The sequence below is a fragment of the Lepidochelys kempii genome, chromosome 3 (assembly GCF_965140285.1).
Source record: "Lepidochelys kempii isolate rLepKem1 chromosome 3, rLepKem1.hap1, whole genome shotgun sequence".
NCBI lineage: Eukaryota > Metazoa > Chordata > Testudines > Cheloniidae > Lepidochelys > Lepidochelys kempii.
The window spans coordinates 161,120,132-161,145,937 of NC_136382.1; the positions used below are offsets into that span (position 1 = coordinate 161,120,132).

The following is a 25,806-nucleotide window of genomic DNA, read 5'->3' on the forward strand; positions in this document are numbered from 1 at the left end:
GCCAGAGGAAAAATCCTCTCACCTGTAAAGGGTTAAGAAGCTAAAGGTAACCTCGCTGGCACCTGACCAAAATGACCAAAGAGGAGACAAGATACTTTCAAAGGCTGGGGGGAGGGAAAAACAAAGAGTCTGTCTGTGTGATGCTTTTGCTGGGGACAGAACAGGAATGGAGTCTTAGAACTTAGTAAATAATCTAGCTAGATACGCATTAGATTATGATTTCTTTAAATGGCTCAGAAATTAAGCTGTGCTGAATAGAATGGATATTCCTGTCTGTGTGTCTTTTTGTAACTTAAGATTTTGCCTAGAGGGATTCTCTATGTTTTGAATCTAATTACCCTATAAGGTATTTACCATCCTGATTTTACAGAGGTGATTCTTTTTACTTCTATTAAAATCCTTCTTTTCAGAAACTGAATGCCTTTTCATTGTTCTTAAGATCCAAGGGTTTGGGTCTGTGGTCACCTATGCAAATTGGTGAGGATTTTTACCAAACCTTCCCCAGGAAGTGGGGTGCAAGGCTTGGGAGGATTTTGGGGGGAAAGACGTTTCTAAACAACGCCTTCCTAATAAATAAACCCAGATAAACGTTTGGTGGTGGCAGTGGAAGTCCAAGGGCAAAGGGTAAAATAGTTTCTACCTTGGGGAAGTTTTAACCTAAGCTGGTAAAAGTAAGCTTAGGAGGTTTTCATGCAGGTCCCCACATCTGTACCCTAGAGTTCAGAGTGGGGAAGGAACCTTGACATACCCTCAAAGAATTCTAATAGATTGGTGAGGTATGGAGTTCCCTTTACAAAAGCCATGTTGACTCTTCCTCAACACAGAGTGTTCATCTATGTATCTTGTTGAAACTATAGTAAACAACAGAATTATCAAACTGCCTGGAACTGAAGTTAGGCTTATCAGCTTGCAATTGCCACATCACCTCTGCAGCAGTTTTTAAAAATTGGGCTTATGTTAGCTATCCTCCGAAAGTCCTCGGAGGCTGATTTAAAGGGATCAATTACATACCAGTTAGTATATCTGCAATTTCATATTTGAATTCATTCGCTACTCTTGGCTGAATACCATCTGGTCCTGGTGACTTATTACAGTTTAATATATCAAGCTGTTCCAAAACCTCCTCTACTGACACCTCAATCTGGGACAGTTCCTCAGATCGGTCACTTTAAAATGGTTCAGGTGTGATAATCTCCCTCATATCCCCTGCAGTGAAAACTGATGAATAGAATTTGTTTAGCTTTTCTGCAGAGGTCTTGTCTTCCTTGAGCGCTCTTTTAGCACTTCTTCATCCAGTGATCCCCACTAATTATTTGGCAGGCTTCCTGCTTTTGATGGAATTAAAACATTTTGCTGTTAGTTTGTGCCTTTTGCTAGTTGCTCTTCAAGTTCTTTTTGGCCTGCCAAATTATATTTTTATATTTGACTTGCCAGAGTTTATACTCCTTTCTACTTTCCTCAGCAGGATTTGACTTCCATTTTTTAAAGGATGTCTTTATGCCTTTAACTGCCTCTTTTACTTTGTTGGTTAGCCATGAGGTTAGCCCCGCCTCCTCATCAAGGCATCCTAAAGAGGTTAGGAATCAAAGGATAGCAAGCTAGAGCCTCATTAGGAAGCTTTCAGCCTAGCCTAGCAAGAATCTGGGCTCAGCACACAGCCCCCTAAAGAGACCACACTATAAAATTCAATCAAGCAGGCAAATGGCAAGCAAGCACGCACATGACAAAAAACTAAGACAACAAAAAGAAAAAGGAGTACTTGTGGCACCTTAGAGACTAATCAATTTACTTGAGCATAAGCTTTCGTGAGCTACAGCTCACTTCATCGGATGAATACTGTGGAAAGTGTAGAAGACCTTTTTATACACACAAAGCATGAAAAAAATACCTCCCCTCACTCCACTCTCCTGCTGGTAATAGCTTATCTAAAGTGATCACTCTCCTTACAATGTGTATGATAATCAAGGTGGGCCATTTCCAGCACAAATCCAGGGTTTAACAAGAACGTCGGGGGGAGGGGGAGGGGTAGGAAAAAACAAGGGGAAATAGGCTTGAATAGAGACTGGGAGTGGCTAAGTCATTACGCAAGGTAACCTAAGTTAATTGTATCCAATTTGCAAATGAATTCCAGTTCAACAGTTCTCGCTGGAGTCTAGATTTGAAGTTTTTGGTTGTAATATCGCAACTTTCATGTCTGTAATCGCGTGACCAGAGAGATTGAAGTGTTCTCCGACTGGTTTATGAATGTTATAATTCTTGACATCTGATTTGTGTCCATTTATTCTTTTACGTAGAGACTGTTGAGTTTGACCAACGTACATGGCAGAGGGGCATTGCTGGCACATGATGGCATATATCACATTGGTGGATGTGCAGGTGAACGAGCCTCTGATAGCGTGGCTGATGTTATTAGGCCCTGTGATGGTGTCCCCTGAATAGATATGTGGGCACAGTTGGCAACGGGCTTTGTTGCAAGGATAGGTTCCTGGGTTAGTGGTTCTGTTGTGTGGTATGTGGTTGCTGGTGAGTATTTGCTTCAGGTTGGGGGGCTGTCTGTAGGCAAGGACTGGCCTGTCTCCCAAGATTTGTGAGTGTTGGGTCATCCTTCAGGATAGGTTGTAGATCCTTAATAATGCATTGGAGGGGTTTTAGTTGGGGGCTGAAGGTGACGGCTAGTGGCGTTCTGTTATTTTCTTTGTTAGGCCTGTCCTGTAGTAGGTGATTTCTGGGAACTCTTCTGGCTCTATCAATCTGTTTCTTCACTTCCGCAGATGGGTATTGTAGTTGTAAGAATGCTTGATAGAGACCTTGTAGGTGTTTGTCTCGGTCTGAGGGGTTGGAGCAAATGCGGTTGTATCGCAGAGCTTGGCTGTAGACAATGGATCGTGTGGTGTGGTCAGGGTGAAAGCTGGAGGCATGTAAGTAGGAATAGTGGTCAGTAGGTTTCCGGTATAGGGTGGTGTTTATGTGACCATCGTTTATTAGCACTGTAGTGTCCAGGAAGTGGATCTCTTGTGTGGACTGGTCCAGGCTGAGGTTGATGGTGGGATGGAAATTGTTGAAATCATGGTGGAATTCCTCAAGGGCTTCTTTTCCATGGGTCCAGATGATGATGTCATCAATATAGCGCAAGTAGAGTAGGGGCGTTAGGGGACGAGAGCTGAGGAAGTGTTGTTCTAAGTCAGCCATAAAAATGTTGGCATACTGTGGGGCCATGCGGGTACCCATAGCAGTCCCGCTGATCTGAAGGTATACATTGTCCCCAAACGTAAAATAGTTATGGGTAAGGACAAAGTCACAAAGTTCAGCCACCAGGTTAGCCGTGACATTATCGGGCATAGTGTTCTTGACGGCTTGTAGTCCATCTTTGTGTGGAATGTTGGTGTAGAGGACTTCTAATCCATAGTGGCCAGGATGGTGTTATCAGGAAGATCACCGATGGATTGTAGTTTCCTCAGGAAGTCAGTGGTGTCTCGAAGGTAGCTGGGAGTGCTGGTAGTGTAGGGCCTGAGGAGGGAGTCTACATAGCCAGACAATCCTGCTGTCAGGGTGCCAATGCCTGAGATGATGGGGCGCCCAGGATTTCCAGGTTTATAGATAGAATATCCCAGGTCGGGGTTCCAGGGGTGTGTCTGTGCAGATTTGATCTTGAATAGGTCGGAATATGAACAAGAGGCTGCTCAGCACCTCTCCAACACCACTTTCTACAAGCCATTACCCTCTGATCCCACTGAGAGTTACCAAAAGAAACTACAGCATTTGCTCAAGAAACTCCCTGAAAAAGCACAAGATCAAATCCGCACAGACACACCCTGGGGGGAGTGAGAAAACCTGGATTTGTGCTGGAAATGGCCCAACTTGATTATCATACACATTGCAAAGAGAGTGATCACTTTAGATAAGCTATTACCAGCAGGAGAGTGGGGTGGGGGGAGGTATTTTTTCATGCTTTGTGTGTATAAAAAGATCTTCTACACTTTCCACAGTATGCATCCGATAAAGTGAGCTGTAGCTCACGAAAGCTTATGCTCAAATAAATTGGTTAGTCTCTAAGGTGCCACAAGTACTCCTTTTCTTTTTGCGAATACAGACTAACACAGCTGTTACTCTGAAATAAGACAACAAACTCACTCCAAGGGTCACATAGTTGCTCCTCCTTCACCTGGAGCACTCCTTCACAAAACTCTCATTTGCTGCTCCTGTTTGCTAGCTAACTGTCATGTATTGCTTCTAGCCCAATTAGGTAGTGCATGGGTGCAGACCCTGGACTTTCAAAACACCTATTTTTTCCTCAGCTGAGAGTATGAAAACATCTGCAGCCAACTAAATTATTCCAAATGCTCAAATATGGGCTTATTCCTTTCATGCAAAAGGTGCCCTTGAAAAAGGGAGGCAGCTACAGAAAAGTCAGATTAATAATACAAATTAAAAATACCTCCAAAATATTGGTTCTGTGCCCTAGTTGGCTCATTGAAGCTGTTTATCTGGTTTACTGGCTTGAGATAAGGAGTCACCATGGGAACTATAAAAAGAAGAGGGACTAAAAACAACAAGAGCTAAACCGAAAAAAGCAACTATTACACACACCAATATAACTATATCAGCTTAAATACACATCCTTGCTTATACTGGTATGAATCTCCCATGTAGACAAGCCCTAAATGTGACAGAACTGTAGCTCTTCAAATATTCTGTTGCAAGGTTTGGCACATTTTTTTTACATATTGCCATAGTAAGCCAACTGAAAATATGCACTGCGTTCTGCAGAAGTCTTCAAAGTAACAAAGGAAATATCCTGGAGCGAATTTTTTTTTATCATTTAAAAAAAACCACAAAAACAGGTAAAGATAATTAGAAAAACTTGTGCCATCATGGTAAATGTTACAACTATAGTGGTTTTTAGCTAGCAAAATCTTAACTACTCATTCTCTGCAGCTAAAAAGCCAAAGAAGGAAGTTTTAAATATACTTAGTCTCAAGTCTTCACTATGTTGAATATTAATTCATTTTTTCTGCATAAAAAGGTTTATGGGAGGACTTTTAATCTTTAAAGAGCTGGACAAAATTAATTCTCACAGCATCCATCTGAGGCATTAGCCACATTCTATAGGAGGAGAAGAGAGGCAGATAAATTAAATGACTTGCCTAAGGCCACACAGTAATTTAGTGTCAGAGTTGAGATTAGCTTTCAGGGGGTTCTGTCTCCCAGGCCTAGTCTCCCTCCAGTGATCCATATTGTCTCTTATTTTTGCATCTTTTACTTTTAATTGTTAGTTCACGACAAAAAGACCAGCATTTGCAAATTAAGAGATGGTTATATTTCATATCTCAACTCCAACCAGAACAATAAGTAAATCAGACTGAAACCTTGAAATCTGACGTATTGTACCCAACATAATTTGACGAGAGATGTGATTTTTCAAAGGCAGCTCTGGGGGTCAACTTGCTCTGGGGGTCTGCAGTGCAGCAGCAATGTGTACCTCACTCATTGATCCCAAGATACCATTTGTTTGTATAAAGCAGCAGTGTGGAGTTTCAGTAGAAGGTTTCAGTAGAAGGTTCTTGTCCTGTCCTGCTAGCTGGAGGAAAGATGCAGTAGTTCTCTTTGAGAAGGAGGGAGTAGGAATACCAGATGTATAATAAAGATGTGACACTTACTCAGATACCCAAGGCCCAACATCATCACAAGAAGAGAAAATGCATGATGAGGACTTGAGATTAACAGCCACCATTGTATCCTTTTTATTTATATTTGTTGCAATGAGCCATATTCTTATTATATGTACAGTGAAAAAGAAGAAAAGGCCTTGAGCTCAAAGAGTGCATCGTAGTATGCCCATTGCAATTCAGATATAGTGAACCTTGATTTAGAGAGAAGTTGACTGGTGAAAAAAGAAAAGTGATTTCAAGACAAAAGAGTCACTAAAACTCAAGATGTCTATTAAATACCTGTTTTATTGCATAATGAATTCCATTATACAATATTTAAACCAGACCAAGATTAAACCTTGAAATTTCTGAAGAATGGAACTTTCAGAATTCTGCATGACCTACCTTTAGATCAATGTCACAGCTCCGATCTCAGCTGAAATGTGCCGTTTCCCAACGTCGTAAAACTCACGCTTTGAGACAGTTAAGAGTACAAAGCCAAGATCCTGTGCCAATTGCTTTTAGATACCTAAAAGGGAAAACAGTATGCATTTAGTCATACAATTATACACAAGAGGCCTTTGATTGTTACTATTTATAGTACTAAAAAATTATCTCTGAAGTTCTTTTTCCTCCAAAGTATGCACAAAACCAGTCAGAGTCTACAGGTATACAAAAGTTGTGTGGGAAATGGTTTTGCCATGTTGGGAAATTTTTTAATATTGAAAACAGTTTTCCCTTTCCAAATTGGGAGAAGATCAAAATCTTGAAAAATTTCAGATTGAAACTAAAAAAAACTCACAGTTCATTCAAACATAATTTCATTTAAATACTTTTGAAATGTTTTGACTTTTATTATTATTTAAATTTCACTATAAATTAACTTAAATTTCAAAACAAAGGTATTTCAAATCGAAAGATGGAACTTCTGCTTTGAAAGTGCCAAAACAGGACATAATAACAAATTTAAAAACTTTTGACATGGAAATGTTTAGTTGAAGAATTCCCAGCCAGCTCTACTTATGACAACTGTTGATCTGGTCATCTGCACCATAGTAAACTAAGTGCTCAACAGCTCAATAACAGCAAGCAGTCTTCATATGCGACCAGTCTACTTTGGTACAAGGAACTTGTTAAATAAAGCAACTAAAAATATTTGGCCTTGCCTGAATACTGTAATAGTACATTTCTGTTCTACAAACTCATACTAACTAAAGGACTGAGTTTAGGTTATGTCACTAAACTGAACAGCATTGGTATCAGTTTCAAAACAAGTATTGGCATCCTGGGCAGGAGGAAGCATATGCAGTCACACTATAACATGTAAACTTTTTTATTAATTATTATTATTAATAGCTAAATTACTTAATGTTAACTTACTGAAGATTTATGAATTAATAACCAATACAGATTCAAATACACAAAGAAGGGCAAGGGGATGAGAAGTGGAAGAGTTAAAACTTCAAAAAGGGAAAAAATTGCCACATCGTTTTCTTATTGAGTGAAACAGTGCAAGCAATACAGATACATGTTAGTCTTTTCCCATATGTGTTAATTAAACATGAAACTCTTTCCTCCCACCCCCAACTGGGACAATCTCAAATAAGGCAACTTCAGAGCAATTAGTGCCCAGTAAGAAACAGTTATCTTCAGTTTCACAATTGAGATTACATTTTAACAACACAACACTGTTTTCTTTTGCATAATTTTATTATTGATACAACACTCATCATATGAGCCCACAATAATAAAAGGAAGAAAACTGGTCACAGAAGGGTGAAATAAAGGGAGACCTTACATACAGTCAGCCTTGATATTAACTCTAGCTGGGGACCTTAGCAAAGCCACATAACCTTCTGGTGACATAGCTCAGCCTTAGATGAACTACTCAAGGTTAGCACCATTATCAGTTAAAATATAGTGAACTTTGGACATCTGATAGCGAGGCAGCTGTTCACATTACCCTGCTTACAAAAAAGAACGAACAATACTGCAAGACACAGTGGACAGGCAGGAACTTTGTTGGCCAAGTTTATATATTGGTAAAAATTACTGGACTCCCAGAGCAGAGAGATGTCTTAGGGCTTTTGACACTTAGGGCATGGCTACACTTGCAGATGTAGAGCGCTTTGAGTTAAACCAGTCTTCGGAGAGTGCAGTAGGGAAAGCGCTGCAGTCTCTCCATACTGACAGCTGCAAGCAAACTGGCGTGGCTACATTCGCAGCACTTGCTTCAGCATTGGGAGCGGTGCATTATGGGCAGCTATCCCACAGAGCCCCTCTTCCCATTCTGGCGCTTGTGGGAAGGGGGCAGGGGATGCAGGGCATTCTGGGTCCTGTCCCAAAGCCCCATGATGCATCCGTTCACATCCCAGCAATCCCTGTGCTTCCATCCACATTTGGCGCCATCTTTCAACGTTTTTTGTACTGCGCGCTCTGTCTTCCCTTTCGGTCTGCGGGAATGGAGCCTGAACTGCTGAGGAATATGCTGACAAGTCTTGCCAGCACGTCACGTTTGGCAAGTCGAGTTACTCCTTAAGATCCAAAGTGACAGTGAGGACTCCGACAATGATAGATGCGAGAAAGGCATATGACATGAGACTGTTTGTGGCATTCACAGACATGCTCCCCACTGTGGAATGCCGCTTTTCAGCTCGGAAAACAAGCAGAGAGGTGGGATCACATCGTCATGCAAGACTGGAATGATGAGCAGTGGCTGCAGAACTTTCGGATGGGACTGTATAAGGAGCTCGCCCCCGCCCTGCAGCACAAGGACATGAGATTAAGAGCTGCCCTGATGGTGGAGAAGTGGGTGGCTATTGCAATCTGGAAGCTGGCAACTCCAGACAGCTACCGATCGGTCGCTAACCAGTTTGGAGTGGGAAAGTCAACCGTTGGAATTGTGTCGATGCAAGTTTGCAGGGCCATTAACCATATCCTGCTCAAAAGAACCATGACTCTGGGTAACGTGCGTGACATTGTGGCTGGCTTTGCACAAATGGGTTTCCCTAACTGCGGAGGGGCAATAGATGGGATGCATATTCCAATTCTGGCACCAGCCCACCTAGCCTCTGAGTATGTTAATTGGAAGGGGTATTTCTCTGTGGTTCTCCAGGCACTTGCGGATCACCGTGGGCATTTCATTGACATTAATGCAGGCTTGTCTGGAAAGGTGCCTGTCACACGCATCTTTTGGAACACTGGGCTGTCCAGGAAGCTGCAAGCCAGGACTTTTTCCCCATACCAGAAGATCACCATTGAAATGCCCATTGTGATCCTTGGAGACCCCGCTTACCCTTTAATGCTGTGGCTCATGAAACCCTACACAGGGAGCCTTGACAGCAGCAACGAGCGGTTCAACAGGCTGAGCCGGTGTAGAATGACTGTGGAGTGTGCTTTTGGCCATTAAAGGGCCGCTGGTGCTCTCTGTATGGGAAGCTGGACCTGGCTGATGACAGCATCCCCGCAGTTATATCCGCATGCTGTACCCTCCATAACATTTGTGAAGAGAAAGGTGAAAGATTCACTCAGGCATGGAACTCAGAGGTTAAACACCTGAGGCTGAATTTGAACAGCCAGAGAGCAGGGCTATTAGAGGGGCCCAGCGTGGGGCTGCAAGGATTAGGGATGCAATTTGAGGGAGCAATTTGAGGCTGAAAGCCGCCAGTAATGTCTGGTGCCCTGCACGGGAGTGAAGTGCAGTGGTTCCAATGTTAGTTGGAATCTGTGTTTGATACGCTGAATTGCAGTGCCTGTTGCTTTCCTGGGCTGAGGTATCTTTTACTTTATGCACTAATAAAGAATGTTTTCAAAGCCAAAAATCCATTTATTGAAAAGAAAATTCATTTATTGAAAAGAAACAACTGCTTGGGAAACAGAAAGGGCAAGGGGGTGGGGTGGGGAACAGTTCAATCACAGATTTGCATATGTCCTGTTCTCATACTCAGACTTCCTGTCAGAGTGCTGCACTTCAGGATGGCTATAATGCATGGTGATGGGGGTTGAGTGCAGTGGGTAATGGTTGTAGTTTTCAGGGCTGGGTGATGAAGCTACAGGTGTTGGAGGCAGCTGGTGGCGACAGGAACACGGATGTTGGGGAAAGTGGGGTTGGAGGTGACATGGGGCACAAGGGAAAGAGTTTTGGGACAAGGGCTGCAGGGGCATGCAGGGGTGGTATTGCTCCGCCTGCATGGCTACAAGCGCCTGGATCAAGTCTGCTTGGTGCCCCATGATGCTTATCAGCCGATCCGTGCTTTGCTGCCAGAGCTCCGCACTTTTGTGCTGGCACTCCTCATTCTGCTAGCGGATCCTCCTTTCACTCTCCCTCCACTCCTGCACTTTTAGATTCCCATTAAGGGACTGCTGCATGACTTCATGCAGCATGTCATCTTTGCTTCTAAGTGGCCTCTTCCGAATTCTTTGCAGTCTTTCAGCCGATAACACAGAAGGCTGAGATCTCAAGGTTGCATCTCTAAAGGCAAAATGCAACACTTAACAGAGGCAGCATTGTTCACACCAGACAGAGTAATGATTCCCCCCTACTTAAGGGCAGGCACAGTCTATACAATAGCAGAATTTGCCTGTCTCAAAGCGAGCGCACATAACCCACGGGAGCCCCAAAATGGTGAGTAAGCACAGGGTCAAGGGGGACTGATTGTTTCACAGAAACCCGTCCTCTGGGTTTCTGTGCCTTGGGGAGAGCCAACAGTAGCAGGGGGCCCCTATACTGAACACTGTCCTCACATTTTCCACAGGAGTTTGTCCTGGAAGATATCTCACTGCTGAGGGTGACCTGGGAAGCAAGGGAGGGTCTTCTACCACAATGCAGCTTCTGCCCTGGCCCATATGCAGCTTGCCTGTGTGCAGCAATGGTCCCCCTGCTCAGCACGGCACACTGGCGCAGACATGTTAGCCTGACTGGGACAAGGACCACAGTGGCTCTCCCAAGAAACCTGCGCAAGCGCATTGCCCAAGTTCTGGATGAGACCTTTGAGGAGATCACTGAGGCTGATTACCGCGATGTGAGAGACCGCATCAATACCCTATTCCGCATCTAGGTATGCATGCAGCCCTAACCCTCCTCATCCCAAGTGCCTGCACCGAATAACTTCCTTCCCAAAATAAAAGCCACTTATTGGGAACCTCTTCTGGTGTTTGTCCTTCCCCAAGCACCGGCCACCGCGACTGGCTACCTTCCTCCTGGCTTGAGAGCAGCTCCTGGCTGCATGCATCTAGGGATTCTGGGGTGTCTTCCCTGCCTCGCTCCCGCTTTCCTCCGCCTCCTCCTGCCTTGTTGAACTGGCCTCTGAAGTGTCCATGGTGGTCCTTGGCATGGAGGTGGGGTCGCCCCCCAAGCATCGCATCCAGCTCTTTGTAGAAATGGCATGTCGCAGGGGCAGCACTGGAGCAGCTGTTTGCCTCGCAGGCTTTGCGGTAGGCATTCCACAGTTCCTTCACTTTAACCCTGCGCTGTGTCCCGGTCATGGCCCCTTTCCATCATGTTCCCTCATATCTGCCCAAAGGTATCATAATTCCTACAGCTGGAGTGCAGCTGGGACTGGACAGCTTGCTCCCGCCCAAACACTGCTGAGGTCCAGCACCTCACCATTGCTCCATACTGGGGATCGCCTGGCGCGTGGAGGCATGGTCACCTGGAAAGATGCACTGAGAGCACTCCACACCTGGCTGAGCAAACAGGAAGGGGATTTTCAAAATTCCCAGAAAATTTAAAGAGCAGGTCTGATGGTTGGTCACCTGAGGGCAGGACAGAGTTCAAAAAGTGATGACCAGAGTGGCTAGAACAGGCATTGTGGGACACTTCTGGAGGCCAATCAGGGCGCATTAACAGACCAGGGCGTCCACACTGATGTTGCGGCGCTCCAGCAGGGGTGCACAAAACATTTTTCCACTCGCTGAGGTGGATTACCAGGAGCGCTTTAGCCGCGGAGTCAGAGCACTCTATGTGCCTTGCCAGTGTGGACACGTCGTGAGTTAGGGTGCCCGGGGCTACTTTAATGCGTTCTAACTCGCAAGGATAGCCATGCCCTTAAAATGCTACAGTGGCACAGCTGCACCATTACAGTTGCAATGCTTCAGTGCAGACACCGCTTACACTGACAAGAGGGTTCTCCCATTGGTGTAGATAATCCACGTCCCTGAGAGGCAGTAGCTAGGTCAACGGAAGAAGTCTTCCATTGACCCAGCTCTGTCTACATGGGGACTTAGGTCAGCTTAATAATGCCACTCAGAGGTGTGGATTTTTCACGTCCTGACCAACATAGTTAAACTGACCTAATTTTCTAGTGGAAACCAGGTGTTAGTCTTGTCATCCCATCATCACTGCTTTAGCCTGGGCTTCTTACAGCACAAGACGTCAAAGTCACAACTGCACCAGGAAGTTCTAGACAAACAATATATCCAGACCATCTCTCTTTAGGGCTAGAGGGGAAGAAGATCAAGATAATTCCAAATAGAAACACTTAGATCATAAGCTTACAGATGCTAAGTTACTTGTACATACTTGAACGATAGCCAAACGCCAGACCCACTGTTGAATTTCTCTGAAACTCAACCTATTATCTTTGTTGCATGTACTGTTGTTAAGTGTGCTGATTAGAAAAGTCAATATAAAAAGCATTATGGAAATTTCTGCAAGGTACCTGTTTTTTAAAAGATAAAAGGATACAGCTGAGAAAATACCAACAACTTTATTTTCATTTTACTGACCATACCTCTCCCCACCACTATAAGCTAAATAATCCTTTAAAACAGCTGTTTAATTTCATGGTCAAGATATTTGTAGAACTTGAAGGTATTCAAGGCAAAGATAAAACAAAGTCACATCATCCCCTTATGGAAAGGCCATAGAAAAGTCTATGTTTGAATATATGTTGGCTGGACAAATGAACGTACTTAATCATTATTCAACACCACCACCCAAAACGCAAGTAATTGTTTCCTCAAATTGTTTCCATAATCTCTATTGATTTTAAACAGAAAACAATTACCAAGGGACCAAATTTAACCTTAAACTACTGTCCACTACTGACAAATAAATTAATGCAAAGAGCTATGTTAATGCAACAGTTAAGTATCTACATCAGAAAACGTTAAGTTAAAGTTGTATGGTCAGCCTTAATACAACTTCCTCGTCCACATGCATTATGATAACATACTATTTCTCAAGTACAATATGTATTATTTTCTAGATTCACAGCCACAGCATCTTGTAATTTTTTCTTCATTCTTGTAAGCTTATATTACTTTCGTTGTCATAATTGGCCATGATATTTTTGTTGACTTAGGCCTACATGGAGCTCCTTGTAGGATCAGGGCCTCAGACTTTTTATATGATCAGGAACATCTCTAAACTAGGTATTTAAGTAACTATCAGACTACCACAGAAACACACAATGAGCTGTACTAAAAATGTTAGTAAATAAAATTAATAAAAGTATTAATAAAATAAAACTAACATTTATGATTTTGTTTTACTATGTTACTTGTGTAAAAGGGTCATGATGATGTACCCTAGTTTCAAAGGGTCTTAATAAAATTAAAATTTTTCATTATCCTAGTGTTTGATGCATTGACTTTATTGTTGACTGTTTCTATAATAAGTGAGAATGTGTGTATAAGTTTAGAATGAAATCTGTTCTGAATGGCAGAAATTCTCCTGGTACTATTCCACAATGGTTTAGCATACTGTGCATAAGAAAGATAGTTATTTTAGTTCACATGCAAACTTATCTGTAATTTTCCAAGTAAATCATAACAGTAGCAGCCTTAACTGAATTGTCTTACTTCTATTTGTCTCAAAACCTTTTAAAAAACAAAACAAAAAACTATTGGTCTCTGAGTGCTCCTATTAGAAGTACCAAGTCATGCAAGGAAGGTCAGTCCAGTGATTAGGATGCTAGGACTTTGGGAAACCTGGGTTCAAGTCCCTGCTCTACACAGATTTCCTGTGGGAGTTTAACTAAGGGCTAGCCTACACTAGAAGCACTGCAGTTGCATTGCTGTAGTACATCTCATGAGGACGTTCTATGCTGACAGCATAATAAATCCACCTGGTTGAGAGGTGGTAGCAGCTCGCCCACCGACACAGCCCTGTCCATACCCATGCTTGGATCAGTGTAACTTACGTTGCTTGGCAGGGTAGCTAATTCACAACCCTGAGCAACGTAAATTATACCAAGTAAATGGTAGTGTAGACCTGGCCTTAGGGAACCATGGCATAGAGACTATCTATAAAACAGGGATGACACTTCTGTACCTCACAGGTGTCTTTTAAAGATAAACACATTGAAGACTGTGAGGTGCTCAAATATTATCATAATGAAGGCCATATAAACATCTTAGATTGAAAAAAATTTATATTAGATACATTTTTAAATTTGAGACACAAAATCTATCCAAAAGTTTATTGCAAGTCTAGAAACTTCTTCACTCTCTGAAACTGGAGGTGTCAGAGAACCCACCGTACCTATTACAGTTGACAGTAATTTATGGCTGTGAAAGTAATAAAAATCCCCCTTCAAGTCTTTTAAAATCACATCTTCAATTTCAGCCCAGCCCTTCAGCACAGTTGTAATTTGAGATATAGTATACCCCTCACATTCCAGGTGAATTGAAGTTTTATGTGAATAGTTTCCATGCTTAATCTGCTTTGTCTAGTCTCACTGTTGATATTCCATCCCCTAACTAGAAATTTAATCAGGTACAAACATTTAACTATCAAACGATTTCAAGATACAGACAAATGCAGACTTTCCACATTTTCCAGTCCGGAAAAAATATTTTACTGCAAAAATAAATTAAAGTTTTTGATACAGTAAAGAAATGCAAAGTTAAATGTGACATTACCATGGAAGCCCTAGAGAAGTCTTTATGGGTGTAAAGGATCTTCTTTTAATTATGTTGGTGTCATGAGATTCTATGTACACTGGATTTATAGCTTGAATACACACAACTCTAAATGCGAAGAGGTTCATATAGCTGCATGTCCATCTTTCTGAAAGTATTGTTTTTTAAAGTCCACTCCTTGTTGGGACAAGTATGAGTAACAGGAAGATGACGGTACTGTGGGTACAGTTATATGCTCTTGATCTTAGACAAGACACTTACCAAAATTCTATTCAAATGCATCTGAGTGGTGAGCTTCCTATTTTGGGAATAGGAGTAAGAAGCATAGCACTAGCTGTGGCACCAGGTACTTTAGAAATATGCCCTGTACTTACATCCAATAAGAGTGCATTCATCTACTCTAGAGGTGCCAATGGCATAGAGGACTATTATGAAGTCCACATTAGAAGTGTGTTTGCAACCTCCTTGCCAATCTTAGATCAAGAAAAAAAGCACTGGAGGTCTATGTTGATTCTTGACAATCCTCGAGCAGTAATGACCTTTATTTCATAAATGTTATTTATGGGTAAAGATAAGAAAGCTCTCTTTGCTTTGAATGCATGCTTAACTAGGAATATAAATATTTTCTGATGCAAGCAAGTAGAACCTAAGTCTCATTCCATTAGGGCCAAAGCTTCCTTCCCTACCATTTCAACTGCATATGGGGTGACCATTGACAAAAGTTCTGAGAATAAAGGCAAGAGGCATCCAGGTACTAACAAACACAGCAAATATTTACGAGTGTTATGATTAATTGGTGCTCTACAATATTCAAGTCATTTTTATGTATTGCATATGCTGATTCTGTGTAAGACCTAATTATGATCAAAACTGTTTTCACTATTGTGTTGAGTTAGTCTGTTTTTATGGAAAACAATTTCCATCAATATTCTTTAGCGCAGCAGATCATGAGTAAACAGCTCTTATTTGGGCATGAAAGACAGAGAAAGACATACAACTATACCTGGGTATCTTTGTGTGTATTAGAAACATTTCACTTTCTATATGTGCCAATGTTTTCTAACCACGTAAGATTATAGGATATATTATGTGCAGCAAGACATATGCCCAGAAAGTAAACTTAATAGGGTAGAGGGCTGATTTACTTCCATTTTCAGCCTCAGGATGGACATGCCAGTCTATCATTGCATTCAGCATTTTTACATGCAGATTAGTCACTTTCCCAGCAGACAGTAAACTAGTGGATCAGACACTCAATAGCTCTGCTAGCCTGAGCACATTGTGCCCATGAGGGGCTCCTTCCTTTCTCCTCATGGGCACAGTGTGCTCCGGCTACCATTGCTCTCCATTCTGCCCCTCCTCCTGCTGTTTACTGTCTCTTTAAAGGAGCAGCGAACTTAACTTCTAGGAGTGTTCCAGGAGAGGGCTGGACACTACAGGGCAGATGGTTTGGGGGAAACTCAGGACTGGGGGATGGGGTCACACTGCAAAAAGTAACTGGATGATGGAAGCCAGTATGTGACCTACATGCTTGTAAGGCTGACTGTTTGGTGTCTGGGCTGTGAACCACAGCAGCATAGCATTTAAGGTATCCATAATTGCAGAGCAGGTGGTGAAAATTTCTTAGTGGTCTGGGTTGAACCCCAAAGCATCACAGACCCCCTCTCTAAACTTGAATAGAGGCTGTTAATCTTGTTTTTTTAAGCATATGGTTATGGAATTAATACTTTCTCTAGTCTCAAGAAAGATTGAGGGCCTCCCCTGTTGGCTTCATATTGCCCTTCCATACGACAGATGGGAGGGGTTAAACAGTTAGGTGTGAAACAACATTTAATATATAGGTTTCAGAGTAGCAGCTGTATTAGTCTGTATCCGCAAAAAGAAAAGGAGTACTTGTGGCAACTTAGAGACTAACTAATTTATTTAAGCATAAGCTTAAGTGAGCTGTAGCTCACAAAAGCTTATGCTCAAATAAATTGGTTAGTCTCTAAGGTGTCACAAGTACTCCTTTTCTTTTTACTTAATATATAAGAGCTGTTCAGGATTTTATCCCATGTGCTTCTTATCTAAGTAGCCTCTTTCCCTCAGAATGAAATCTATTATATGTCTTCAATGACTGAAATATAATTCAGATATTTTTCAGATCTTCATTATTATTTCTACAAAATATCTCAAATATTTTTAGTCAAACTGATAAAGTTAAATATTTAGCTTTTATAATAAAGTTACCTAACTCCTCAGATATTTAACAGTTCATTTTGCATAATTCCATGTAATTTCAAAGCTGTGTAAGAGATAGCATTACCTGTCTTACCAATTAGCATCTTTTCAGGTTACTATAACCACGAAATCTAAATTCAGAATGTGCATCCATAAAATTCCGGTCCAATTCCAGCCAAGAGACAATGTTAAAAGGCAAGTGACAAAGAAATTAGAAGTGTATTAATTTACAGACTGCATGAGAAAGATCATTTAAGAGGGCAAACAATTAGAACTGAGAAGCCAACAAAGCTTAAAAATAAGTTATAAAATATTTTACTTACTGCTGAAGAGGGATTCTGTCACGCAACTTTTTGATAATAAGCACTTAACATCTTCAAAGTGTTACACATGCAGTAATAATTAATGTTTAGTTCTGAAATGCCTAAAAAAATTATTGTAATCTTGTTGGGAATAGCCTTCTTAATCTATTCTTATGCTGCAAACTGAAAATTATCTGTTTATATAGGACTTAGCAAAAAAAGTGCTTTTACTCCCGCTTATAGGTGCGGCAAAAGTTAAAAACTATTACCAAAGAACAGCTGACATGATAAAAACTGGTCACAGGCAAGCAAGTCACACTAAAGGTTAGAAATAGCATACGGTCACTGTACTAGAGAATGACAGGTTTCAGAGTAACAGCCGTGTTAGTCTGTATTCGCAAAAAGAAAAGGAGTACTTGTGGCACCTTAGAGACTAACCAATTTATTTGAGCATAAGCTTTCGTGAGCGATGCATCCGATGAAGTGAGCTGTAGCTCACGAAAGCTTATGCTCAAATAAATTGGTTAGTCTCTAAGGTGCCACAAGTACTCCTTTTCTTTTTGTACTAGAGAATAGCAGCAGTTGCTAAACCAAATGAATGCTATTGATCAATTTGGAGATCTCTGTACTTTGTTATTTTTGCATTTTATTGAAATAACCACTAAATTTAATGTTCAACAATATTAACAACTCAGATGTCTGATTAATTCTACAACCTTATCACAGTTTTAAGGGTTTGGCGGAAAAGGAATGCATACTACTCAGACCTACAGTTAACATATGAGAAACATTACTGAGAGTCATTCAGCAGCCTCCTCATGGGAAAGGGTAACATTATGAGAACTGTTAAGTGTTTGCATATGTTGTTTTACCTTTGTTCTTTTATTGTCTTATTTCTCACCTTTTACACGTTAAGACTTTTGGGAGCTACTAATTTGACTGCCTTCTCTTTCTTCCTGGGGCCCTCTGGGCTCACCCCCTTCATTTCACTCTCTTTTGTTCCTGCTTCAGTGACTCCTGCTTCAGTGACGCTCCCACCAATCAAGGAGAGCTAGACATGCCATTCTCTGGGGAGAGAATTGTAAGGAGAGTGATCACTTTAGATAAGCTATTACCAACAGGAGAGTGTTGGTTTTAGGGTTTTTTTTGTTTGTTTGTTTGTTTTTTTGGGGGCGGGGGGGAGAAAACCTGGATTTGTGCTGGAAATGGCCCACCTTGATTATCATTCACATTGTAAGGAGAGTGATCACTTTACATAAGCTATTACCAGCTGGAGAGTGGGGTGGGGGGAGAGAAAACCTTTTGTAGTGATAATCACCCATTTTTTCATGGTTTGTGTGTATAAAAATGTCTTCTGTACTTTCCACAGTATGCATCCGATGAAGTGAGCTGTAGCTCACGAAAGCTTATGCTCAAATAAATTGGTTAGTCTCTAAGGTGCCACAAGTACTCCTTTTCCTCCTTCCCCCCCCCCCCCCCCCCGTCCAGGCTTCCAACTCACACTCAATCATCGAGGGAACAGAAGCATAACCTTGATATTGAACTCACATTTCTTGTATTATGTAGAGCTGGCTGAAATTTAAGGGGTTTATTCGCAGATTTTGCTACTTACACATTCACTTTCCTTCTGATTTAGAATGAAAGCAAATTTACCAAAAAAACAAAGATCCCCAAAAAATTTTATTTTAGAAACACTGAAATATGGTGCTCCTGAAACAAAACATGAAATTTATTTTGTGTCAGTTTCACAGCTGCTATTCAGGCTCCCAGGGCTGCTTGCTGGAACGAGGGGAGACTGCCAGCACCCAGAGTCCCAGCTCTATCTAGCCAGGGCTCCAGGAGTTGGCAGATTTTCTGCCTAGCTGAAGACTCTGAAACCTGCCTGTGTTTCGGCAAAAGTTTAATCGAATCTGTAGTAGATTCATCAAAACATCTCTCTACAATGAATCAGCGCTTTCTGAAAAAATGTTTTGCTGGAAAATTTCTGATCAGCTCTAGTATTAAGAGAGCTTAAAAAAGACCCACTCACACCTATTACATAAGTAATGGCTGCTACTATGCTACAACAAAAACTTTAGCGTTTAAGGTAGAAATTAACAGCTAGGGGAGGAGAGGCATACCTTCAAATACAATCACAGCTCATACAGTCTTTTAATTATCACATTGCAAAATGAAAAACCAAACTTAACTCTGCTCTCATAATCACATCAAACTACAGATAAGAAACCCGAGCATCTTATTCTCCATATAGAAATAACATTTTCATCCCATCCATCAGACAGTAGAAAGATTTCATATCATTCTCTTCATATACTCTCAAAGTCCCATTATACTGTCCATATTTTACACTTATTGTATAGGACCTCACTTTCCACCTGTCCATCCACCTCCAACCAGCTCCTAGTCACCCGCCTCAGTGTAACATCATCCAGAGTCAGGATAACCTAAAGGGGATGTAGAGGTGATTATTATCCATCTCACCCCAGATTCAGCCCACTAACCCCTCCAAAACCACATAAGCACATCCAACACACAGCAAAGCTGCACAGCCAGACCAGGAACACAATTTACAACTCCATCCCTCCCCCAGCCACACAACGTATGAAGCACAGACAACAAACCCACAGTACATACCACTTACCCAGTCTCGGGGAATCCTCAGAATGGAAGAATCTCAAGGAGGTAAAGGCAGAAATGCATGTGAAAAAAAAAGTTATCAGAGCCTCCCTAGACTAGGAACAGTAACTGCCCTCCTCCCACCTTTTTTTTTTTTTTTTTAAATACCACCACAGCAATTATATCTGCATGAGACAGACTCAAGGACAGGGCCCTTATCAACAGCAGAATGGCTGGCAAACCTGAAGGGGAGAAAGCTTGTGACAAAATGTTTGTGGCATCATTACAGAGGACCTCTCCCCCCCAAAAAATGCAGGGAGTTGGAAGCAGTATTTAAGGACTGAGAGATTGTTGCAGTGTCAAAGGACAGCGTGGCAGTGGCCAGGGAAAGCACTGCCATGTCCAAAAACAGCATAGAAAGAGGGAGATGCAGAGGCAACTCCTGGGGACAACACAAACCCGAAATGCCCTATTGCAGCATTTAACTATTAGGGCAGTCAGCAATACAGTAGTGCAAACCAGTCCCAGCCATATTATGAAGCCCCTGAACAATACAGGCTACAAGGAACAAGAGTACACACCTCCCTGGTGTAACCCCACAGCAGTACTCCCAGGCCATTTCCCTCTGAGACCCAAGCTGAGGGCACAGAGAACAATTTGGGGCAATTAGGACCCCAGCTCATTTGAGCCCTCAATTGCCCCTTGTAACTTCAAACCTCAGCATGCCACACCAGAAAGCCCACAAACCAGAAGAGGCTGAGCAAAGACACGCACTAGCCTGTAAATGTAACCCCCTTCCCACTTTGTGTTGTGCCCTGCCTTGCACTGTTGCACTTGACTGTTTCGTTTCACTGAGGATATAATGAAAGGGTTCTTTGTAGTTAGATAATAGATTGCTGTTTAATATATTGTGTCATAATTAAAAGCTGTTTTTCAGCTTTGTTTCAACTGAATGTTCACTTCTGCTTGTTACATAACAGATTAATAAAAACCTTTTAAAATGTCAAACATTCATATGGAGTTGATGACAGCTCATTTTACACAGAAAATTATGTTTGTACTAATTGATAGGGCTTTACAAACACATTCAGGCAAAGACACTTGGTGCAATAGGGAGTGCTGGCTCTGTTGCACTTCCACCACCCGTAAACTACACTGAACTGAACAAAAGACTTCAAACCCCCCTCCTCTCCAGGAGTTAATAGCTGGATGTACAGCTGCACAATTCAGGCCTGAGCCTCAAAATAAGAGCAACAGGCATCCCTGATAATACTGTCCCGGCTGTTTGCATTTTGTATTGGATGCTTTGCTGGTTGCTCAAATCACGGAGCAAGTCTCTGCACCTCAGCCTCCCACCCATCACTAAGGCTTTCTCCTTTATTATCACAAATATTGTGCAAAATACATGATGCTATAATCGCTGATGTGTTTTTCTGTTGCTTCCAACCTATTCAACAAATAGCACCAACTCCCTTTCAAACAATGCAAAACTTTAGTCTACAAGTCCAATCAGTCCTACTTCTTGTTCAGCCATTCACTCAGACAAATATGTTTGTTTACATTTCCAGAAGATAATGCTGCCTGCTACTTACTAACAATGTCACCTGAAAGTGAGAACAGGAGTTTGCATGGCACTGTTGTAGCCAGCATCGCATGATATTTACATGCCAGATGCACTAAAGATTCATATGTTCCTTGATGCTTCAACCACCATTCCAGAGTACGTGTCCATGCTGATGACAGGTTCTGCTCGATAACAATCCAAAGCAGTGCGGAGCAATGTATGTTCATTTTCATCATCTGAGTCAGATGCCACCAACAGAAGGTTGATTTTCTTTTTTGGTGATTTGGGTTCTGCAGTTTCCGCATCATAGTGTTGCTCTTTTAAGACTTCTGAAAGCATGCTTCACCTCATCCCTCTTAGATTTTGGAAGGCACTTCAGATTCTTAAGTCTTCGTTCGAGTGCTGTAGCTAACTTTAGAAATTTCACTGCAAATTTGACAAAATGCAAAGAAGATACCAATGTGAAAGTGTTCTTAAAATGAACAACATGCTGGGTCATCAACTGAGACTGCTATAACATGAAATATATGGCAGAATGTGGGTAAAACAGAGCAGGAGACATCCAATTGTTCCCCAAGGAGTTCAGTCACAAATTTACTTAATGCATTATTTTTTTAATGAGGATGGAAGCACGTCCTCTGGAACAACGGCCGAAGCATGAAGAGGCATATGAATCTTTAGCACATCTGACATGTAAATATCTTGTGACACCAGCTACAACAGTGCCATGTGAACGCCTGTTCTCACTTTCAGGTGCATTGTAATTAAGAAGTGGGCAGAATTATTTCCCATAAACAAACTTGTTTCTCTTAGCGATTGGCTGAATGAGAAGTAGGACTGAGTGGACTTGTAGATGTAAAGTTTTACATTGTTTTGTTTTTTAGTTCAGATACATAACCAAAAAAACTACATTTGTAAGTTGCACTTTCATGATAAAGAGATTGCACTACAATACTTGTATGAGGTGAACTGAAAAATACCATTTACTGAGTTTACAAATATTTGCACTGTAAAAATGATAATCAAAAATAATACAAAGTGAGCACTGTACACTTTTTATTCTGTGTTATAACTGAAATCAATTATTTTTGAAAATGTAGAAAAACATCCAAAAATATTTAATAAATTTCAATTGTTTAACAGTGCAATTAATCATGATTTTTTTTAGTTAATTGCGTGAGTTAATTGCGATTAATTGACAGCCCTAATTTAAAGTGAAGCATGTGTATGAGTACTGTAGTCCCATTGACAGCCCAGGTGCTTAGAGTGTTAGCATTTGCTGGCCTAGTGCTTGTAGGAGTATTTTTGCCATGACTAAAGATGTTAACCTGCTTTACAACTTGTATGTAGAACAGCAGCGCAGTGTTTAAGAGAAATATGACATATACCCAAAGGCTAATATAAGATTCCCCCCGCCAAGAGTCCAGGAACAATAGGAATCCTAGCACCCTTTCCCTTCCTCTTCTCAGCAGAGAAAGGAAGGGAGAACAGCTTGTTCTTTCCATCAGGACATCATCCTTTAACAGTGCCCCCACTCCAGCTTTCATATTTGCTCCTAAGTAGCAAGCGCATGAAGTTTTTCAAGCACTGCTTTTACACGAGAAGGATGTCATGAGAAACTATTACACAAGAGCAGAGATACGATGTGTCCCAAAATGAAGTAGCTTGCCAAATTGTACACAATTTCTAATTCCTTCATGCAGCCTCTCAACCACATTGTGTCCTAGAATATAAACTGGTGGGAAAGGAGAGCAACATTTCAAAACATAACCAGCATCCAAAAGCATGTTCAAGTTTCATCAGATTTCAGAACTATCCACTTTAATATGAATATGAAAAAGACTAAATCCTTAATGTAAACACATATTTAGGAATGAATGCAAAGATCATGCCATTTCTTATGAGAGGCTTTTTAGATAAGGGACAGAAGAAAGAACCAAGGCTATTCATTTAGCACTGGTTTAAATAGAATAATAATTGCTGTGTCCTACCTCAGACCCAGGTGATTGTCAGGTAAGTTTCCCCCCCTCCCCATCACCTGACAACCACTAAGTATTCAGTACTTTGCACATACACACTAGAGGCCCCCATCACTCCCATCAGTGACTAACTTGATGCTAGAATCACTGCAAAGATAGAAATATTACTTTTCCTACAGTGAGTTTTCCTACAGCAGTGGCAGCCCCAATTAAAGTATCAGAGGCATTGCTAATGTCTTCCTGAGCTAGAATTTCAACCTGTTTGGGAAGAGGGATACAAAAGGAGGAGATTAGGCAAGCGATGGGAAAATCTTATCAATGGGATACCATCCACAGAAAATCTGTCTCAGAAGTACTTCTAAATCCCTAACAAACCGAAGCACCCTAATGTTATTACTGTTGTTGAGATAGGGGAGAAAGGGAGAAGAGATCGGATAAGCCCAAGGCCACCCCTATTGCTACCCCAAGAGGCACTTGCACCTACACATGAAACAGATACTCCAGCACACACACAGTGAGGGAGCCATGAAGCCAACACAATACCACATATGCCGGTTTCAAGACACATCCACACACGTTGCTGACACGCCGTTGCTACCAGAAACACCAGGGGTTGTGTCCCGGGGACAGCGCCGGGGGACGCTCTCAAACCCATCTCGGAGCCGAACTCGCTGTCCCGGGGCTGGGCTGCCCGGCCACGGCACCGCCGCCCCCCAGACCGGCTGCCCCGACCAGGGCGGCGCAGGGACCGGAGCGGGGCACATCCCACAGCCGGGCAGCGAGTCACGCGCGGCGGAATAAAACTCCCCCCGCCCCCGCCCCGAAACAGCAGCTGGCCCCCGCCGGGGGACCGGGCGGCTCGGTGAGGCCTACGCCGGGCAGGGCTCAGGGCCAGGGGCCAGCCCGAGCCCGACCCGCCGCGGGGCAGCCGGCTCGGGCAGCCCTGGCCCCACCACGCCGGGGAGGCGAGGGCAGCCCCGCGAGACACCCGGCCGCGAGAGAAGCCCCCAGGGTGGGAGTGCGGGGGTGACCCCCCCCCCCCCCACGCCGGGCAATGCAGCGGGGGGGGGCGTCTCGCTCTCAGCCCCGCAGGGCGGACCGGGGAGGGGTGCACCTGGCTTCTGCCCGGTGAAGGGGGGGGGCGGGGTTCTCCTTTCTCTCTCTTACCCCCGCCCCACTCCGTTGTTGTCTCTGTGCCGCAGGAAGCGTGTGAACGGCCCCGCGAGCGTCCCCAGCGCGGCGCAGTTACCATGGGACGGGCGCCCGCTCTCTCTCCGGAAGCCACCGCCGGGAAGGGGCAGGGAGAGATGCGCGGCGAGCCGCCATCTTGAGTGTGGCGCGGCGGGGGCCTCTCGGCCCCGGGCTCTGGCGGGCGCGAAGGGGTTTGGTGGCGCAGCCCGCCCGCCGGTCCTGCTCGGGGAAGGGGCCGCAGAGCCGCTCCGAGGGCCCAGCAGCGCTGACTCACAGGCCCTGAGCTCCAGGCGCCCTGGCCGGGGCGGGGGGGGGATGAGGAGCCGAAGGCCGCCAGGCTGCAGCAAAGGGCCATTGGCTTATGCTCATGCTCAAATAAATCGGTTAGTCTCTAAGGTGCCACAAGTCCTCCTTTTCTTTCTGCGAATACAGACTAACAGGGCTGCTGCTCTGAAACATGTCAAGCACTAATTCATTTGAATGAGAGGGCAGAAACAGCTCAATCTGCATTTTAGCAAACACAAGCTGGAGAGAAGCCACCCCACAGAATTTTCTTCTGCTCCAGCCTCTGTCCTTACAGCTTGAATGAACTTTCCTTTGGAGGGTAATCTTCAGAAGGATCCATTTCGAAGGTTCACTGGACTATAAAAGAAAAAGGGCAAAGAGTCCCATGTTATCTTTTCACCTAAGATGACAAAGAAACTGAACACTTTAGTCTTTGAGGCGAGATCTTGACCATAGGGGCAGTCAGCTATCTTGCTGTAAGAAGTTTGTGGTAAAAATCTTACCTGATACCCAGACAATACTTGTTAAAGTTTTAGCATCAGAAAATGTATTTTTACTCGTTTATAACCCTTTCTAACTTAATTCCGTCTACATGGTATCAGTTAAAATCATATCTCCTTTGGTTAATAAGCTTGCTTTACTTTTTTCTGAATGACTCCAGTGCTGTGTTTGAATGATAAGAACAGCCATACTGGGTCAGATCAAAGGTACATCAAGCCCAGTATCCTGTCATCTTATAGTGGCCAATGGCAGGTGCCCCAAAGGGAATGAACAGACAGGGTATCATCAAGTGATCCATGCCCTGTCACCCAATCCCAGCTTCTGGCAAACAGAGGCTAGGGACATCATTTCTGCCCATCTTGGCTGATAGCCATTGATGGACCTATCTTCCCTGAATCTGTCCAGCTCCCTTTTGAACCCTGTTATAGTATTGGCCTTCACAACACCCTCTGGCAAGGAGTTCCAGAAGTTGACAGTGCGTTGTGTGAAAAAATACTTTCTTGTGTTTTAAACCTGCTATCTTTCATTTGGTGGCCCCTTGTTCTTGTATTATGAGAAGGAGTAAATAACACTTCCTTATTTACTTTATACCACTCATGATTTTATAGACCTCTATCATATCCCCCCTTAGTCAC

The 25,806-nt window shown here is 42.8% G+C and overlaps 1 protein-coding gene across 17 annotated transcripts in view; it reads right to left on the reverse strand.

The window, feature by feature from the left end:
- DISP1 (dispatched RND transporter family member 1) overlaps positions 1 to 24,690 on the reverse strand; it is a 161,392-nt gene extending 136,702 nt beyond the window's left edge. For 3 of the 17 annotated variants that reach the window (XM_073338801.2, XM_073338802.2, XM_073338804.2), the window contains exons 1-4: positions 19,677 to 21,919; positions 19,404 to 19,479; positions 17,937 to 18,102; positions 6,054 to 6,177 (exon numbers count right to left, since the gene is read on the reverse strand). The gene's annotated coding sequence lies outside the window, so the exon portion shown is untranslated. Of the gene's footprint in view, positions 1 to 6,053; positions 6,178 to 11,939; positions 12,087 to 16,818; positions 17,032 to 17,056; positions 17,471 to 17,936; positions 19,217 to 19,403; positions 19,480 to 19,676; positions 21,923 to 23,737; positions 23,952 to 24,361 lie in introns of those variants that run through there. The other 14 variants (XM_073338816.2, XM_073338792.2, XM_073338794.2 and 11 more) reach the window with 14 other exon arrangements.
- Positions 24,691 to 25,806: the final 1,116 nt, after the last annotated feature.